This window comes from Danio rerio, chromosome 25 (assembly GCF_049306965.1).
Source record: "Danio rerio strain Tuebingen ecotype United States chromosome 25, GRCz12tu, whole genome shotgun sequence".
NCBI lineage: Eukaryota > Metazoa > Chordata > Actinopteri > Cypriniformes > Danionidae > Danio > Danio rerio.
This window is the reverse complement of record NC_133200.1, coordinates 1,580,001-1,600,718: the sequence shown is the minus strand read 5'-3', so window position 1 is coordinate 1,600,718 and position 20,718 is coordinate 1,580,001. Positions and strand designations below refer to the sequence as shown.

The 20,718-nt window shown below is 38.0% G+C and overlaps 1 protein-coding gene across 3 annotated transcripts in view; it reads left to right on the top strand.

The window, feature by feature from the left end:
- The window catches only part of calml4b (calmodulin-like 4b), a 129,882-nt gene extending 118,639 nt beyond the window's left edge, over window positions 1-11,243 (top strand). For all 3 annotated transcript variants that reach the window (XM_073942674.1, XM_073942670.1, XM_021470574.3), the window contains one exon: window positions 10,647-11,243. The gene's annotated coding sequence lies outside the window, so the exon portion shown is untranslated. The remainder of the gene's footprint in view (window positions 1-10,646) is intronic.
- The last annotated feature ends 9,475 nt before the right edge of the window (window positions 11,244-20,718 follow it).

Sequence of the window (20,718 nt, the reverse complement as noted above, 5' to 3'; positions counted from 1 at the left end):
TCAGCTGGGTCAGTTGGCTTTTCGGTGTGGAGTTTGCATGTTCTTCCCGTGTTGGTGTGGGTTTCCTCCGTGTGCTCCTGTTTGCCCCCACAGTCCAAACACATGTGTAGTAGGTAAATTGGGTATAAGCTAAACTGGCCGTAGTGTATGTGTGTGAATAAGTGCGTGTGGATGTTTCCCAGTGACGGGTTGACGTTGGAAGGGCATCCGCTGCGTAAAATATGCTGGAATAGTTTTTGTTCATTCCGCTGTGGCGACCCCTGATTAATAAAGGGACTAAAGCGAAAAGAAAATGAATGAATGAGTTATGCACATATTTTGTTTACTTTGGTTTTGTGACAAAAGCTTTACTCACTTATTCTGAGCAAACTCAACTAATCGCTTTAAAAACAACCGCTTTACTCACTTATTCTGAGTAAACTCAACTAATCGCTTTAAAAACAACCGCTTTACTCACTTATTCTGAGTAAACTCAACTAATCGCTTTAACAACAACCGCTTTACTCACTTATTCTGAGTAAACTCAACTAATCGCTTTAACAACAACCGCTTTACTCACTTATTCTGAGTAAACTCAACTAATCGCTTTAAAAACAACCGCTTTACTCACTTATTCTGAGTAAACTCAACTAATCGCTTTAACAACAACCGCTTTACTCACTTATTCTGAGTAAACTCAACTAATCGCTTTAAAAACAACCGCTTTACTCACTTATTCTGAGTAAACTCAACTAATCGCTTTAAAAATAACCACTGTACTCGCTTATTCTGAGTAAACTCAACTAATCGCTTTAAAAACAACCGCTTTACTCGCTTATTCTGAGCAAACTCAACTAATCGCTTTAAAAACAACCGCTTTACTCACTTATTCTGAGCAAACTCAACTAATCGCTTTAAAAATAACCACTTTACTCGCTTATTCTGAGCAAACTCAACTAATCGCTTTAAAAATAACCACTTTACTCGCTTATTCTGAGTAAACTCAACTAATCGCTTTAAAAATAACCGCTTTACTCGCTTATTCTGAGTAAACTCAACTAATCACTTTAAAAACAACCGCTTTACTCACTTATTCTGAGCAAACTCAACTAATCGCTTTAAAAACAACCGCTTTACTCACTTATTCTGAGTAAACTCAACTAATCGCTTTAAAAACAACCGCTTTACTCACTTATTCTGAGTAAACTCAACTAATCTCTTTAAAAACAACCGCTTTACTCACTTATTCTAAGTAAACTCAACTAATCGCTTTAAAAATAACCACTGTACTCGCTTATTCTGAGTAAACTCAACTAATCGCTTTAAAAATAACCGCTTTACTCACTTATTCTGAGTAAACTCAACTAATCGCTTTAAGAACAACCGCTTTACTCACTTATTTTAGGTAAACTCAACTAATCGCTTTAAAAGCAACAAGTTTGCGCACTTGTTTTAAGTAACTACTTAACTAATTATTTTTTAACATTGTATATACTCTTCATTGGTATACTCGGGTCTATCAGGTGAATGTGAATTAAACATTGGTCTATTTGTCACTCTTAATATCTCATATATACTGTATGTTTTATTCAGTGTCCGGCAGAAGCAGCTCTGATGTGACATTTTAAAAGCCGAAGCTCTCGGATGTTTCCAGTTCAGAGCAGAGTTCATGAAAGTTCATTAAACTGTACAGTACACCAGCACACTGCAAACAAAAAAAATGCTTTTCTTACTTAGAGTTTATCTTGTTTCTAGTCTAAATATCTTAAACTTTTTAAATAATAATAAATATTGTCTTTTTTTTTTAGAAATAATTTGTCAAAATCAACTGATTTTTTTTCTTAAAACCATCAGAATAATCTGCCAAATCTGTGTTATATAAAAATAAATAAACTTGCATCAAATATGGACATGCACATTGTTTGGTTCAGTTTTTTTTTTTTTTTTTCAGTTCAGATTAAATTATACTTTTTAACTGAGCTGTTGTGTTAAAATTTACTATTTATATTTAATTGAAAAAGGTAACCAAACAATTCCAGCAGACACACAACATCATAAGACTTAAATATTAGGTTAGATTGAGGTCACCAGCATCTAAGGACAACGTTATTTCGACGTTCTATAACCACGTGAAATTATGTTAATATTTGGTTGATTTTAGGTTGTGTTGGAGAGTGACCAAAATCCAACGTTGAGCCAACATCTGAAACCAACGTCATGTTGACATAAAATACTGACATTTATTTGTCAGGTATGGGAGCCAAAATTAATTGTCTGATAGATGTCATAATGGTAACGTCCACATAATATTAAGCTGTAACATCATAGACGTTAATATTTAGCTGTTTTTAGTTTGCGTTGGAAAGTAACCAAAACGCAACGTCTGTCAGACATTGGACATTGACGCTGACCTGACGTTGTGTTCTGACTAGGGATGTAACGGTATTGTAAATACCGTCATACCGCAATATTATTTTTTTTCGATATTACCGAAGTCGCATGACTCGGTAAAACTATAGGTCTTCTGAGAAAATTTGCTCAGGCGAATGAAGCGAACGGGAAGTAGCAAAAACTACAATACCCATCAGCCCATGCTTGACCATCATCCCTTGCGGTCTGTTGTCGCTACAGATCCAGTAATGCGGAAATGGAGTGTGCTGCTAGAAGCGGGGATGAAAAGAGCTGGAAAACTCTAAGGTCGCACACCAGAAGCGGCGCTCGGCGGCGCGCCGCGCAGCGCCACGCAGCGCCATGTATTTTAGAATTCTAAACATAGGTTTCTATCAGGATACACACACCGGCGCCGCAAGTCGGCGGCGCCCGGCGACGGCTCAGGACGCAGTTCATTTTTCAGCCGCGCCACAGAGCGCCATCTGATTAGTTTCATGTTAAATATCATTCGAATGTGCGCGTCTGGTGTGTGATACTTATAAACTGTCATGTACATCTGAAAACGGAAGCGGGGCTGCAGACATTCGCCTCTCTGATTGGGGCATTTCCTGAATATTAAGTAGCCTAACACGCACAGTTCAGTCCTGCATTATCTCCGTGTAAGTTCAGACTTCGCAAGTTTGATCAAGGCTGCAGTCTCTTCTTCTCAGTTTGATATGGAAAAGCAGATTATACCGAGGACACGGGTAAATCTTCAAAGGGAACAGTGTACTTTATAACTTCATTCACATCACCCTGGCTACGTTGTTTCACTTTCTCAACAATAAAATGTAAACATGATTTAAGGAACTGCCTATTTTCATTTTAATATTAGCAACTTAGACAGCAGACATGTTGAGGCGTCAGATGAGCGTCATCTTCACTGTGGATATTTATAACAAAACGGAGCCGATAAAAACACTTCCTCCTTTCAATTTCAGTGAAAATACGAAACACAGCCTCTCTTTTGCTGAGTATCAGTTTTAATAATCGATAATGGCCATTTTAAAAGTATAACATACAATAAGTTTATACATTATAGGAAATAAAGGCAAGCGATCAGTCAATATACAGAATGTACGTGGTTACATTAATCATTAACTTATCTTTGCGCTCAGCCAAAACACGTTACCTGAGAACAAGTAATAGATTCCAATGACCAAAGTCAGGGAATATGTCGTTAGATAAAGACAACAAGATAAATGAAATATCCCGTTTAATAAATATAGTGAGATTAGATCCAGCGGGAGATGCTTGATGAGAAGTCCGACTAGCAGAGCTCTCATCTGGGTAGATGGGCTGAGTGTGATTAAATGTTGAATGTGATGAGTTTTCAACAATACTAAATTGAAACTTTATTTTTTTACATGGTTTAATATTTTTTTGTTATTAAAATTGAAGTTCCTGTTTCAAAGCTTACAGATAGATGACTAATTTGTATGTCATTGACACTTTTGGCACTTTTTTGGAGTATTTTCATAAGTTTTGTTTTTTCCTGTAAATGATTCAATAAATACCGTACCGTGACATTCATACCGAGGTATTACCGTACCGTGAAATTCTGATACCGTTACATCCCTAGTTCTGACTTCAACTCGATTTTCATTTCCACCAAAAATGAAATTTCCCACACATAGTTGGGTCAAATAGGCAAACTTAACAGCTGGATTAAGTTTTATCAATTAAATTTAAGTTACATATTTTAACCCAGTTGGGTTAACAGTTGGGTTTGTCCATAACAGTGACCCAGTATTGTACCTTACATAGTGTAAGTACATAACATAGGTTTTTGAATATTATATACATATATATGTACAACAGTTCTGTCTGTTTCTCGAATCTGACTGGCTGATAGCCATGAGATATATAAGTAATATCAGCACCCGTACAGTCTCTTTACCCTTTATGTATTACTCCGCCCACATACAGCCTTTCATGTCACGTTCAGCCTTATAATCTTAAAATGTTAGCAAAATCAGTTGCTTTGTCATCACTTTAGACAGAGTCATTAAAACACTAGCTCTAAAGTGACGTTGGTGAATTAGTAACGGCTTCTGCTGTTATTTTGACATCAGCTGCAGATGTGAATGAATGGTATAAGAAAGTAGTTCCTAATAAAAAGGGGTTTTTAGACTCTCCGTGTTTGATTTTCTTATTTATATACACGATTGTGCCGTCAAACTGTTGTATAAATGAAATATCACACTTGTTGCAGTGCAATGTGGCTGTATATCAGCACTGGTGGGACACTAAGGCACTCGGCCTACGACCTCGTATCAATGCACGCCTCCCACCACTGCTGATATACAGCCGTATTGCACTGCTACGACTGTGATACACACACACACACACACACACACACACACACACACACACACACACACTGTAAAGACAGATATATTTCTAAAACTATGTTTTTTTACTCATCATTGAATGAACTTTCCAAGCGTACACTGTTTAATGCTGAGTTATTTCAACTCAAACTTGTTCATTTACCCCAAATTGGGTTGAAATGACCCAGCTTTTATTTGAACGCATATCAATGCAGCAGTTAATCTAAAAAAAATAATTTAACGGCCTCAAAGTGCCCTCAGATCTATGTTACACATTTTTATCCATATTACGATCATTTTATATATTTAATACACCACAGGTCTGCTGAATACTTGATTCTGATTGGCTGATGATCACTCTGAGGTGTTTGGCTAATGTCAGATAAACACAGCTAAAGTAGTTCCGGCAGGTTTAGAGTGCATTACAGCTCCATATCACTCCACTGGATGTTATTTCACAGCTACAACAGTCAAACATCACATCAGAAGGCTTTGGAGGAGATGTGGAGGACACTAGTGCTGCACACTGAAAACAATCCTGACTAATAAACTCTCAAACACAACACCTGGAGTTAGTGCTGGGAGTTGGAGTATAAGCAGGATAATTGCATCAATTACATCTCTTTACCACATCACCACCTAGGGTGTGCATTATTTTCTAATAATTCAACAGACCAAAGGCAATTATTCCTTACATAATCAGTGACGAGGAGCTGAGTTGTCCCTGATTGAACCCAACGCTCTTTGATCTTCGTCTTTGATCCTCGTCTGATTGAATCTCCGCCGGTTTTGGGCTGATTCTGTGTTCTTGATTAGACTCAGTCAGGACTCTCGGAGGTTACAGAGAAGAGAAAAAAACAATCTCTGCCTCTCCTAACTGTGCATCACAGATAAACCGGCTTCAGTCAGAGCTAAAAAAACACAACTGACTTACACCTTGTCCAAACTACAAGCAACACGACAATATTCCAGTGACAAGCAATTTGTCTGTCTGCACCAAACGCAACAGAAAAAATAAAACTCTATAACCCTTAATTTAAATTTCAGCTACTCCTGACAAAATGGGAAACGCTTTTAATCTAATTGATGCATATTAAACCTCTTTAAAGTACAACTGAAATCAAATCCAACCATGTTGATTTAGTTTGCTCACATTGTTTGGGCTCTATTTTGACAGTCTATGCGCAGGGCGCAAACGCTTTCAGGGCATGTCAGAACACATTTTTGCTAATTTAAGGATGTTAAAATCTGCTTTGCGCCACGGCGCATGTTCTAAAAGGGTTGAGTTTATTTTCTTAATGAGTTATAGGTGTGTTTTGAGAATAAACCAATCAGAGTCTCATCTCCCATTACTTTTAAGAGCCAGCTGCGTCGCGCCATAAGCGCACATGACGTAAAGTAAGTTCACTTTCGCTTTTGCTCTCGTGGATAGGAAAACCCTCCCGCACAGACATCAATTAGCCTATAAATAATTAATTTAGTTTGTTAAGTGCAAAGATTTGTTTCAAAACTATTTCTAGATTCAGTTCTAATTTCCAGCAAACGAATAAATGAACAATAATAACAAAGTGTGCTCAAAATACTGAGTTATTTCCAAATACACCTGCCATGCCCCATATGGTCTAAAACCTGACAGGTGGACAAATCTAAGATTGTTTTTAATAAAACAAATATAAATATGGATATAATAAATAATACTGCTAATAATAACAACATTATACAAAAGCAAATTGAATGAACTGAAAAAGCCTCCTGAGATGAAGAAAGTATGCTAGCAATGGTTTTTAAATCTTCATGTAGGCTAGAAATTAATATGTTTTGTAATATTTTAATCATTTATATCCTATATATATCCTTATTATATATATCCTTAATATATTTTATCTTTTTCATATGTAAAGATATTTGCGTATTGCTCTGCATCTTGTGTGTAGTGTGTAAGCCAGGTGCACTTTGCGCCAGACAATAGACCGACTTTGTTCTGGTCTAAAGATCAGACTATTTACAGTTTCTCAAAATAGCAACGCGCCAAAACACGCCTGCTTTATTAGAGCAGAACGCCTATGGGCGCACATTTGAGCGCAAATGCATTTGCTATTTAAACAATGTGGCGCAACACCTCAAAATGACCCTTGCGCCGAGCTGAAAGTAGCAAAAGACTATTGCGCTGCGCCTTGCGCCACATTGCGCTGGGTGTATGATAGAGCCCTTAGTTTTGTGGTGAACAGTTCATCTGTGCATGTCATTAAGAAAAATAATAGTTTGCCTTTCTAATCTAAAATTAAAATCTGAAAATGCACCTCCTGTTTGTTTTCAGTTATATTCTCAGATTACAGGATTTTGAGGTATTGGGTGTGGCTAACATATATAACCACGCCCCTCCAACTATCAGTTTTGACAACTAACAGAAATGGTGAGGAGGAGGAGGAGTCTGTTAGCTTGTATCAACCCTCCTCCTATCCTTTTCCCCATCTTTTTGAATGAAATGCTTACTACAGCCAATCAGCTCTCGGTATAAAAACAAGCCACGCCCACTGTTTTCTCATTTAATATTTAGTTTCTCTGGGAACTGCATCACAATACAAAAAACGCAACTTCCAGTTCATTTGGACTTTAATAATAGGCTACTGAGTGAATGATGTTGAGGGTTTGCACTGAATCACATTTCTGACTTTAATCTTCAAACCGTTTGCTAGTTATTTGATTTTCAAGATCTGAGGTGATCTGCTGCTGGTTTTTGTAGTACAGCAATAGATGTCACATAGAATGTTATTTAAGCTCACATTGGTAGCATTTAACACTGAATAAAGCACACAATCAGTACCTGAGGTGATCATTGCAATGCTGCGTTTTGCTCTTTTACAATGTAGATTGTGTCAAAGCAGCTTCACATATAAGATCATAGTAAATGTAAACAGTGTAGTTCAGTTTTCAGAGTTTAAGTTTAGTTCAGCTCACTTCAGTGTGGTTTAATATTCACTGCTGAGAGTTCAAACACTGAAGAGCAAATCCATCCATGCGCAGCTCTACAGATCCTGAACCATGCAAGCCAGTGGCGACAGCGGCGAGGAAAAAACTTCACCAATTGGCGAAATTAAAGAATTAAAAAAACCTGGAGCAAGTACATAGTAGTAAAGGACACTTAATATAAAGTGGAACCAAAATATCTAATAAGATATTAAAATATCTTAACTGTTTAGTCATTTAAAATGTTGTTTATTAAAAAAAAGATATACTATTGCACATGTTTAGTTTCAGGAATTAATCAATTGTATTTATACAGTACTTATTAATATCCAGTATGGAGAGCGACTCATACTCTTATAGTGTGCTTAGCTTGAATATTTGCTGCTTTTTTCTGCATTATCCTTCCTAACCACAGCATAAACTACTTTAGTAGCCATTATTTAGTAGTGAATTAGAGTTTATTGAGGCAAACCCTGTATTTAATGGTGAGCTGTGCTTTCCCCATACTGAAGTGCTGCTGATCTACATGGCTGAATATAATGCTTCATTAAAGATCATTCAAAAAGAAGGTAATTACAAAAGCGTCAAGTGTCCCCGGTGAGTGATTGAACTGAAGGACTGTAATTACAGCAGATATCAGACGCTCTCGGTGGATTCAGACGCTTTGTAATCGATCTCTTTCAACTAATATTTCCGCAAATATGTTTATGAATGGATAATCCTGGAATCTCTCGTTCTGGCGGGAACACGTGACGCTGAAAGAGCGCCAACATCATCCCTGCTGTAAAAATATCCCAAATCTAATCCATCCTTGTTGAAAAATCCAGCTTAAACCAGCCTAGGCAGGTTGGCTGGTTTTAGCTGGTCTACCAGACTGGTTTTAGAGGGGTTTTGGCCACTTCCAGACTGGTTTCGAGCCATTTCCAGCCTGGTCTTAGCTGGTCAGGCTGGGAGATGACCAGCTAAAACCACCTTGGCCAGCCTAGCCAAGCTGGGAGTCCAGCCAAAACCAGCTATATCCAGCTTAAACCAGTCTGGTCAAGCTGGTTTTAGCTGGATATGGCTGGTCATTTTTCAGCCTGACCAGCTAGACCAGGGTGGAAATGGCTGGAAACCAGCCTGGAAATGGACAAAACCCCTCTAAAACCAGGCTGGTCGACCAGCTAAATCCAGCCAACGAGCCTAGGCTGGTTTAAGCTGGATTTTTCAGCAGGGATATGTAGGAATCAATTGACTTAATTCAAAGAATTGATTTCTCACTGTTGTTACGATTCTTTATCGAGTACAAAATGTCCGTAAATTATCAGTTTTCTGCATTTTGTGATTTATGTTTTTATTCTTACCCATTTATTTATGCCTTTAAATTGCATTATGGGAGGTTGATCTTTATTCCAACAACTTTTAACCTCGAAATGTTTGATAAAAGTGACTTTTATGAACATTTTTAATAGTGTGCAGTGCTATATTGTCTGGGTTGGTGTTGTATATTACTCTACAGAAACTTTGTAATACACTGCAGCACATTTTCTGTTATTTTACAGACTTATTTCTCTAGATATTATTTTATATGTTATATTATTTCAAATTATATTAACATGTCACTAAAGTCACTTTATTAAACTGTAGAGTTGAATTTTTAGCATCAAAAGTCAACAGAGCAGTGATCGACATCTCATAAGGCAATTTGCAACCGGAAATAAACCCAAAACACTTGTGAATCACAAAATACAGACACTGGTAACTGTTTTTACAGTGTAGCCTAAATAAAAGAAAGCTCGATCAAGCGTTCAGCAATGAGTTATGGATGAATTAAGCAGCCAATTTATTATTATTAATACTCTCATGCACAGAAATGAGAGAAAACCTGTGCAGAAAAACAATTAATGCAAGAAAATACAAATCACATCCTAGAGCAGTCTAAGATTATTAATGTACAAAACATAATTGCAAGAGTAAATGCCAAAACAAGCATTATAATGACCTGCCTGCTGTCAATTTCACTTTATTTTCCCAACATAGCTTTTGTAAAGTAATAAACATTATTAACACAAGACAGACTTACTGAATTTTCCACTGATGTTTACATTATTTAGTCTTATTATTTAGAAAATAAATGCATGACTCAGGAAATATGAGCAATGAACTGCAATGCACCAAAACTTATTTGTTCATAATAATAATCAGTTTATTTATTTATTTATTTATTTGTTTATTTATTTTAGTTATTAATTTGTTTCTTTATTTTATATATTTATTTTATTTATTTGTTTGTTTATTTTATTTATTTATTTATTTGTTTATTTTATCAATTTATTTATTTGTTTGTTTATTTATTTTATTTATTTATTTTTTGTTTATTTTATTTGCTTATTTATTTATTTATTTATTTATTTATTTATTTATTTATTTGTTTGTTTATTTTATTTATTTATTTATTTGTTTGTTTTATTTATTTATTTTATTTGTTTATTTTATTTATTTATTTATTTGTTTTTATTTATTTGTTTGTTTATTTTATTTATTTATTTATTTATTTTATTTATTTATTTGTTTGTTTGTTTATTTGTTTATTTAATTTATGAATTCGTTTGTTTATTTTATTTGTTTATTTATTTGTTTATTTATTTGTCATTTTATTTATTTATTTATTTATTCATTCATTCATTATTTCCCCCCATGTATAAGCCTTTATTAAAGTTTGCAAAATACATTTTCTGAAAAACAAATATGAATGCCCTGTGGGATTTAGCTGATGTTTGGATGATTAACATGGTAGGACAGAAATACTGATGAGAAACAAACACACAGTGTTCTGTTTCAGATGTGGCGTTTGTGATTTCATAACTCTGGGATGTCTCTGTAATAGATAAAGCTCAAGCAAGAACAACAAATTTGACAGAAAACACTGAAAGAAATGCATTTTTGTGTCTCGTTCAGGTCAGGTCGTCCTCTGGAGGATCAGATTTCCAGACGAGGTCAAATCATTCACAGCATCAGGAGCGTCTCATTATGACTGAAACACATCTCCTCCTATCCCATAAGCCCCTGCTGGGTTTTTTCAGTGAGTGCGCAGAAGCTACTCATTTCCTTTCGCAGATTAGCTGTGTGTGATTTACATCTTTTCCCACTCTGAGATCTGTCATTTTGAAGCAGGAAGTAAACGTTGCTTTCCTGTTCAGATTGCTGCTGTGTTTATTGTGTTCCCATTGAGTAATGAGTGTGTTTCTCTGCCTGAATTCAGTTGTGTGTGAAATATTGTTGTCAAGCATAACTAGTTCTCATACTGCTCATAATTTACCTTGTAAAGGATTTAAACATTTAATATGTCAAAGATGCCAAAAGGATAAAACATGTCCCATGTAAAAAGAAGAGAAAAGTTTAAGTAATAGACGAATGATGTATGTGGTAATGAGGTGGGAAAATAATAAGCTTGTGCTTCATCCCACTCCATTTTTGACCATGTTGAAATGTATTTTTTGTTTATTATATTTTGATATTTTTGTTTGAAAATAACTAAATCAAATTTAAAAAGCTAATTTTAAATGTCAGTATCATTACCTGTGAATTTCAAAAGTGCTACAAAGTGCAAGACATCTTAGCAACCATCCTAACAATCACCCTACATCTTAGCAACAACCTGTCAATCACTCTACATAGTTCGTTGATTTGCCGTTTCTTAAATCCGTCATCCCAACAAACATTCACAAACTGCATCGCAAACTGGTTCGCTTGCAACTACACCTCTCGAGCTGTAGTTAGACGCAGAGCTGCTGGCTGTGTTCTATTCCCCCGTTATCCCCCCTATGCCCTATTCATTTAGAACATTCCAACATTTACACACTGAAAAAAAAAAATTCAAAGATGATTCCTTAGATTTACTAAAAACAACTAAGTTAAGTGGTTGTAAACAATTTATTTGGGCTGATATTAAATAAAAAAATTAAGTTGAACATTACTAAATATAATTTATTTGTTTAAATTAAACCCATATAAATTGTTTGCAACTACTTTGCAGACATCTTTTTTTTCAGTGCACTTGGAATGATTTTTTAAAAAACACTAAGGTGTAATTTGCTTTCAAAGTATTTTTACAGTTCAGTTTTAGCAATCTCCATATTGACAATTGCGTTCCCTTCGTAGTGCACTTTGAAAACAGTTATGCCATTTTCAACGCAGCCGTAAAGCTGTAGGTGACCTCTTATTTAAAAGCGGAATTTACGTTACATCTCCAAAGCTTGTGAAAGCATAAGTATATAGCTTAGGTTAATGCTTTTAATTTATAGCAGGTTATTTATTAAGAAATGTTTCTGTATGAACTGTATGACATGGGCATGTTGGTTAGAACATTTCCGCAGTGGTTTGAATGTGTACAATAAATAAAATTAAATAAAAAAATACACAAGATCCTACATAATAACAAAAAAGTTATTGTTATTATTTATATTTCTTCTTTTCTTAATAAATAGCCTACTGTAAATTACCCATAACGGTTTATATGATTTATATATATGAGGTTAGAATATGTGTCAGCTAAGTGGTGTTATGTTTAATAACAGGATATGGAATATTCGCAATAATATTTGTAAAGGAAACATTGGGCTCTATTTTAACGAGCTAGGCGCAAAGTCTAAAGCGCAGGGCGCAAACGCATTAAGGTCGTTCTGCGTCTGCTCGCAGATTCCATGTGGGCCTGGCCATGTGTTCAGTCATTGTTTGGGAAACGCACCCCAGTCTAGCATCACGTCAGCAGTGTTTTTCACAGACAAACAGCACCTTGTTTGATGCAAGTCGAAGTAATTGAGGAAGCGCGTCAGATCAGACGTGGTAAGCATGCTTTGTTTTCAGATTTTTAGTGTTATCTCCACTAATGAGGCAGAGGTGTTTTACTCAAGCATTTCATCAAAGACTTGGACCTCCATCAGTCCAAACTCCTGCAACTAAACTCCAGTATTCATATTCATAAGTGCATAATGAGCATTATAGAGTTTAAAGGGCCATCATGAGACTGAGGCTAACAGGTATTGAGCCAGCTTGTAAACAGCACCAAATTGTTATCGATTAACAAGAAGTGCCGTGAGAGGTGATAGTGCAGTCCCCTCAAGAAAAAGTGCAATTAATCAAAGAGTGTTTAGGTGGAGCTGCGCCTGGGGGGAATTACATCATAGCATTCATTGAAAATGTTAATACCTGCACGTCTTTTAGGTTGTACTTAACTCGCCCCCAGTTTTTTTAAATAAAAATGACGTGTTCAACTTAAGTGATGGCCAATCGGCAGCAGTTTTGTGCATATATATATATATATACATATATATATATATATATATATATATATATATATATATATATATATATATATATATATATATATATATATATGTATGTGTGTGTGTGTGTGTGTGTGTGTGTGTGTGTGTGTGTGTGTGTGTGTGTGTATATATGTGTGTGTGTGTGTGTGTGTGTGTGTGTGTGTGTGTGTGTGTGTGTGTATATGTGTGTGTGTGTGTGTGTGTGTGTGTGTGTGTGTGTGTGTGTATATATATATATATATATATATATATATATATATATATATATATATATAAGCTTTGTCTTGTTTTAAAGATGACAGATGTCAGGTTGTAGCTTAAGTGAAAAAATTAAATAAAACAATTGTGCCTTTCATAAAAATAATAAAAACAACTAATGTATATTTTATTATTTTACTTACAATATATAATAAATATAATAAATATAATGCTAAACATGTTTTAAGCTAAAATTGACGTAATAAAGCTAAATAACTGAACAAATTATATTCCAAATTTGAAGTTGATATCTCGAAAAATGAGCTTTCAGTAAGATTTTGTTGAGTCGCAGTACCAGAGATGACCACCAGGCATTCAGTTCCCATTGGTGACCATACAAGGGCACAACAGGGCTTGATATGTACCAAAACAAGCTGGATCTGGATCCGGTACCTCTGAAATCTGATCCGTCCTCCCCTCCTGAAGGATCCCTCTCCTCACACGCACCCCTGTCCCCGCTTTTAACTTTCTTCCGCAACTCCCCAGCCCTCTTCACTTTCATCCGCGACACCCACTTTCATTTTCATACCTCTTTACCTTCGTCCGCGACACCCACCTATATTTTCGTCGCTCTTCATTTTCTTCCGTGACACCGACCTTCATTTTCGTCACTCTTCACTTTCGTCCACGACACCTACCTTCATTTTCGTCGCTCTTCACTTTCGTCCGCGACACCCACCTTCATATTCATCGCTCTTCACATTTCGTCTGTAAACCACCCTCCACCCCTGCTCTTCACTTTCATCCACCCCGTCCTCTTGTAGCATGCTGGATCTGTTACCCAAATCTGTTCCGGGACCGCGCAGTTTAAATTAAGCACTGTTAAATTAAGCAGTTTACAAATTAAGCACTGTGTGCACCCTATGTTTTGAGGAATATGAGCTGTATTATTTCATACTTTTATCAATATTTGTACAGTATACACGAGATTCTAAAGTAGTATGTGAGGTTTGGTGGTGTTTGATTTGAAATTAGTCTTTAAAAACAGCTAAAAACAATTTATATGTGGATTGCTGTAGCAAAGTAATAATTTACTCTGATGAGCATCCTTGTTGCATGTAAATAAATAACTATTGCTCTATAATATCAATCAAAAATCTGTCACCAGATGTGGAAACTAGACATCATAAGCTTTCAAATGATATATATTTTGTCATGATTGCTTTGAGGGTGTCACGGTAGCGCAGTGGGGAGCACAATCGCCTCAGTCCAAACACATACGCTATAGGGGAATTAATTAACTAAATTGGCTGTAGTGCATAAATGTGATTGCAAGTGTGTATGGGTGTTTCCCAGTTTTGGGTTGCAGCTGGGAGGGTAAAACGTGTAAAACATATGCTGGATAAGTTGGCGGTTCATTCCGCTGTGGCAAGCCCTGATTAATAAAGGGACTAAGCCTAAAAAAATGAATGAATGATGATTGCTTTGTTTAGTTATTATGAATAAATGCAACAGTAAATGCTCCCTCATGTTGTTGGATGACAGTAAATGTGCTTTAATTCATCACTCTTCCTACATAACAAAAACAATAGCAAATTTATTTATATAAAAGTCTTAGACATGGGGTGCCAAACTCAATTCCGGCAGAGTTTAGTTCCAGTCCTGCTTCAACACACCTATCTGAAGGCATCAAACAAGCCTGAAGCACTCAATTAGTTTGATCAGGTGTGTTTAATTAGGGTTGGAACTAAACTGTGCAGAGCTGCGGCCCTCCAGGAACTGAGTTTGACACCTGCGTCCTCTCCAACCAGATTAGATTAGGATTTAATTGCAATACAGTGATATAAAAGTAATGGTCCTGGTGGCTAATTAAGAGTCAGTACTGTCAACATTATACAATTAACAAACTAAATTATACAGCCTTCTAGTCTGTTTTTATACACAATGCAGTTTTAATTGTATACTGATTGAAATATTAATGCTGTTGCATCTCTGATATTTTCTTGACTGCATATATTAATATTTACTTATTATTTTGTCTGAGTTGCGTATGTGAGATGAGTGAGATGCTAATCTGTCAGTTTTATGAGTAGTATATTTATTAACGTGTAGGAATGTTGTACCTTTCTATTTTTATATGTATTTTAAAGCTTGTATATACACTCATAAATAAATAAAAATAAAAATATATAGGTCTATATACATCTTTTTTGCTGCTTGTTCAAACAAATTTCGGTTTTCAGTCCACTTAAATTTGCTAAAGTCAGTAATCTTAATTGATCTGAGTTGGGACAGCGTGAATGAGTTGAGTGAAACCCTGCATTATTATGGTGGCTTGAGCCAACACACTGTTACACTACATACACTTAATATTCTTCCGTCTTCTGAGACTAATTTCTAAATGCATCTCCTCCTAGATCATTCATTCTACAACCACCAAACTAACACCAAACCTCCAAACTGGTCTGATCCGACTTACTGTTTTCCCAAAACTGACTCGGAAAATTCGAAAAAGTCCCATTGACTTAACATTGGGCCAAACTTTATGACCTCATAACTTTGCGCCAGACTGTCGTACAGACTTAAGATTGGGCTCATTTAACTCAGACTACCGTTCTGCCAATCACTGATGACCTTTTAACTTACTAGCCACACCCTAGCAACAGTCCCACTTCCATTGTAAAAAAAAAAAAACTGCCATTGACTTTACATTGGACATAATAAAGACATAACAATTCATACCAACAATATACTAATCCATACTAGAAACATGCTAATTCTGTAATTCATACTATGAACATACTAGCAACATGCTATTTTATGCTAAATTCATGCTAACAACATGCTAGTTTATTCTATAAACATATTAACGATGTGCAAACTCATCCTAAAATTCATACTAATTTATGCTTAAAACATGCATGCAACATGCTAATTCATGCTAGAACCATGGTAATTTATGTTAGCAACTGCCTAGCAACCACTCAAAACACCTTAGCAACTCTTTAGCAACACCTTAGCAGCTACTCAGAACACTTTATAAAACCATATAGCAACACTTTAGCCACCACCTAGAACACCCTAGTAATTGCCTAGCAACGCCTTAGTAACCACTCAGAACACCCTAGCAACGCCTTATCAAGCATCTAGCAACACCTTAGCAAGCACCTAGCAACCAATCAGAACACCTAAGCAACCACCTAGCAATGCCTTAGCAACCACTCAAAACACCCTCGCAACCACTTAGCAATATCTTAGCAACCACCTAAGCAACCGCTTAGCAAGACCTTAGCAACCACTCAGAACACCATAGCAACTGCCTAGCAACCACTCAGAACAACATAGCAACCATCTAGCAACATCTTAGCAACCACTTAGCAACTGCTTAGCAACCACTCAGAACACCTTAGTAACCACCTAGCAACACCTTTGCAATGACCTAGCAACCACTCAGAACACCTTAGCAACCACCTAGCAATGCCTTAGCAACCACTCAGAACATCCTAGCAACCGCCTAGCAACACCATAGCAACCAACTAGAACACCTTAGCAATGCCTTAGCAACCGCTAAGTGGTCGATCTAGCAACCACTCAGAATACCATAGCAACCACAACCACCTAGCAACACCTTAACAATTACCTGGAACACTCTAGCAATGCCTTAGCAACCACAAAGCAGCCACTCAGAACACCTTAGCAACTGCCTAGCAATGCCTTAACAAATAGTCAGAACACTCTAGCAACACCCTAGCAACCACTCAGAACACCCTAACAACCACCTAGAAACATTTTAGCAATGACTTAGAACACCCTAGTGAAACTTGTCTAGTTTACAGTGTATTATCTATTGATTAATCAAAAGTGGTGACTATTTCACTATGAGTCCAAGATCTGCTTGTCTTTCTGGCATATTTTTTGTATTATTAATGTGCCTTTCAAATGAACCTGAAACAACAAACAGCTATTGATCTGCACTCTCGCTATGTATTATTTCCTCATTGAGTAACATTCAGTAGGTCACATTAGAAATGCAGCACAGAATCAAGTGTTTTCCTTCACAAATAGACCCTGAGATGCATGAACGATTACTGAGTGTCTAAACACTTCACTAGAGGACAATGACTAAATCCTGCAAATGTCTGGACGGGAAACACTCACAGACATGAATGTAAAGAGGATTTCGTAATTATACCATTATGTGCTTGAGAGACAGAGAGAGAGAGAGAGAGAGAGCAGCTCGACTGCATGTCAAGAGTTGTCGATTATGGTCCATTTGACTGCCACGACTCAGAGTCTGTCGCTATTTAAAGCTGACAGCACTAACACCTGAATGAACCGTCACAACTCACTTACAATGCGTTCTCAAATCATGCAAGCATGAGGATCAGAGTATGTTGCTAAGCTCTTTTTTTCAGGTCTCTTTGGATTTGTGTTCAAAAACAAAGCAAAGTGACGTGACATTCCATGTCCCAAGAGCCAGTGTCTGTGCCTGACGATCCAACGCAACCTCACAGCAATTCATAACTTTTTTGATTTAGTGGCTAATTCCTATGAATTTGTACGATTTAGTTCGTACAATTTAGTACGGTTTGCTTATTAGGGGTGGGGTTAGGTGCCACACCTCCTTTTTAAAATCGTACATTTTCGTACGACTGATCTTTTTAGCCACTAAACTAACAAAACGTAAAATACTCACGTTTCCTTGTGAGATCAGGCTGGACGATAGGGTTGTCGTGGTCATATCCTTCAACCACCACCCATTCCACAATGCACCGGCCCCTTACAGCTCCCCGTGCTGATGATGGGCCTGCGGGGAGGGTGGTCCCATGTCACTCCTTCGGGCTAAGCCCAGCCAGGTTCTTTGGGAAAAAAACTCAGCCACCAGGCCCTCGCATACGAGCCCCCACCCCAGGCCTGGCTCCAGGGTGGAGCCCCGGCTGCGTCATACCGGGCGACGTCACAGTCCTTGATGTTGTTGTACTCATAGGGGGTTTGTAACCTCACTAAGTCTGACCTGTCACCTAAGACCTGTTTGCCTTGAGAGACCCTACCAGGGGCATTAGCCCCCAACAGCATAGCTCTTAGGATCACTCAGGCACTCAAACACTTCCTCCAAGATAAGGTGGCGGTTCATGGAGGTTCACCGGAAAAAGGTGGCTTGCCATGTCCAGGTTGGAGAAAAGTCCTTACCCCAGGTGGAGGAGTTCAAGTATCCTAGGGTTTTGTTCACAAGTGAGACATGGATGGAGCTTGAGATTGACAGGGGGAATGGTGCAGCGGCAGCAGTAATGCGGTCAATCTACCGGTCCGTTGTGGTAAAGAAGGAGCTGAGCCGAAAGGCAAAGCTTTCGATTTACCGCTCAATCTACGTTCACGTGACTGAAATAACAAGATCTCAGATACAAGCAGCCGAAACGAGTTTCCTTCACGGGGTGGCAGGGCGCACCCTTATGGATAAGGTGAGGAGCTCTGTCACCCGGGAGGAGCTCAGAGTAGAGAAGTCCAGAGAAGTCAGCTGAGGTGGCTCGGGCATCTGTTTTGGATGTCTGCTGGACACTTACCCAGGGAGGTGTTTCAGGCATGTCCTACCGGAAGGAGGTCTCGGGGAAGACCCAGGACACGGTAGAGGGACTGTGTCACTCGGCTGTCCTGGGAATGTCTTGGGATCCCCCGGAGGAGCTGGACGAAGTGTCTGGGGAGAGAAGAGTCTGGGGTTCTCTCCTGAAACTGCTGCCCCCAAGACCTGGCCCCGGAAAAAAAAGGATGGGAATGAATGAATGAACGAATGTTTACTTCATTTTGTTTTGTTTTCACTGCTTTCTGGAACTGCTCTCCGGCAGACTTTAACACAGTCGTCAAGGTCAACTCAGCTTCACGTCTCAAGTCTGCTGACATTTGCGGCAAGATATTGGGAAAATTGGTAACACCGTAAAAGCCGTCCACATGGAGGTGAGCCGTCAGCTGGTAGCGCAAAAATAAACAGAATCGGTCTTACAGCAAGAAGGTTGCTGGTTTAAACCTCGGCTGAGTCAGTTGGCATTTCTGTGTAGAGTTTGCATGTTCTCCCATGCTGGCGTTGGTTTCCTCCGGGTGCTCCAGTTTCCCCAACAGTCCAAAGGCATGCGCTATAGGGGAATTGATGAACTAAATTGTCCGTAGTGCATGTGTGAATGAGTGTGTATAGGTGTTTTCCATACTGGGTTGCAGCTGGAAGGCCATCCACTGTGTAAAACATATGCTAGATAAGTTGGCGGTTCATTCCGCTGTGACAACCATTGATTAATAATAGACTAAAGCAGGGGTGGCCAATCCTGTTCCTGGAGAGCCACCTTCCTGCAGATTTCAGTTGCTCCCCATATCAAACACACCTGAACCAATTAATTAGGACCTGAACACCACGTGATAATTACAGGCAGGTGTGTTTGATATGGGTTGCAACTGAAATCTGCAGGAAGGTGGCTCTCCAGGAACCGGGTTGGCCACCTCTGGACTAAAGTGAAGGGAAATGAATGAATAAGATCAAATCTTGTGCAGGCTCCATCATGAATGTCTGCAGGGTAAGAATCGGCCGTCTTTACCATCAGAACACATGAAAGCTCCCGCTCTGACATTCATATTTCAGCATTTTCTTCCACACCGAGAGTTTTTGGCCGGTTTGTTCACGATGAATGTCACTCAGAAGTCTGATGACCCGTGGCTGAAGAAACATGAAGAAGCTTGTCTTCTCAGCAGTTTCACATCATTATTTCTCCCCTATCATATTATTTGGGTCACGAACCTGCATGTGAGGACAGCGAACGGCCCAAAATAGAGAACGAAAACACGGCTGAATCCAAAACACGAACAGCTTCGTTTGTTGACCATAACAAACAGCTGGAGGCTTGTTAGTAAACGCTAAATTTGACACCAAAAACCTGTAAGTCTGTTGAGATTTGAACACTCCCCGAGGCATCATGGAGCTGCTAAACCAGGCCACACGGTCCCTAATAAGTGTGCAGTGATCATGCTTTATTCTCTGTGTACTTCAGGTTTATCCACAGATGTGATTCATGAAGTTTGAGGGATTGTGTTGCAGATGCTCTTGGGGTTGGTCGTGTCGAATTACATGTAAAAGAGTGAATGCATTGTAATGTGCATGCTAATGACTGCTGGCGTTAGCCGTTTTTGGTTTTAAAATCAGTGAGATGCACGAACACATACGCATACACACCTGGAGAAGCGTGCGTGTGTGTGTCATTAGAGCGGATTTACGACTGTGACAGCTCTCTGCATTATACATTACATGTGAAATTCCACACAGGGGATCTAAAAATAGCGCACACATACACATGCACACAAACACACACTTGCACATGCATGCACACTGACATATTGAAAAGCAGACACACTCACACTTAAAGGCACACACATGCACTCACAAACAAGCACATGTGCATGCACACAAATGCACAGACACATACACACACTGACATATTCATAAACACACACACACACACACACATGCA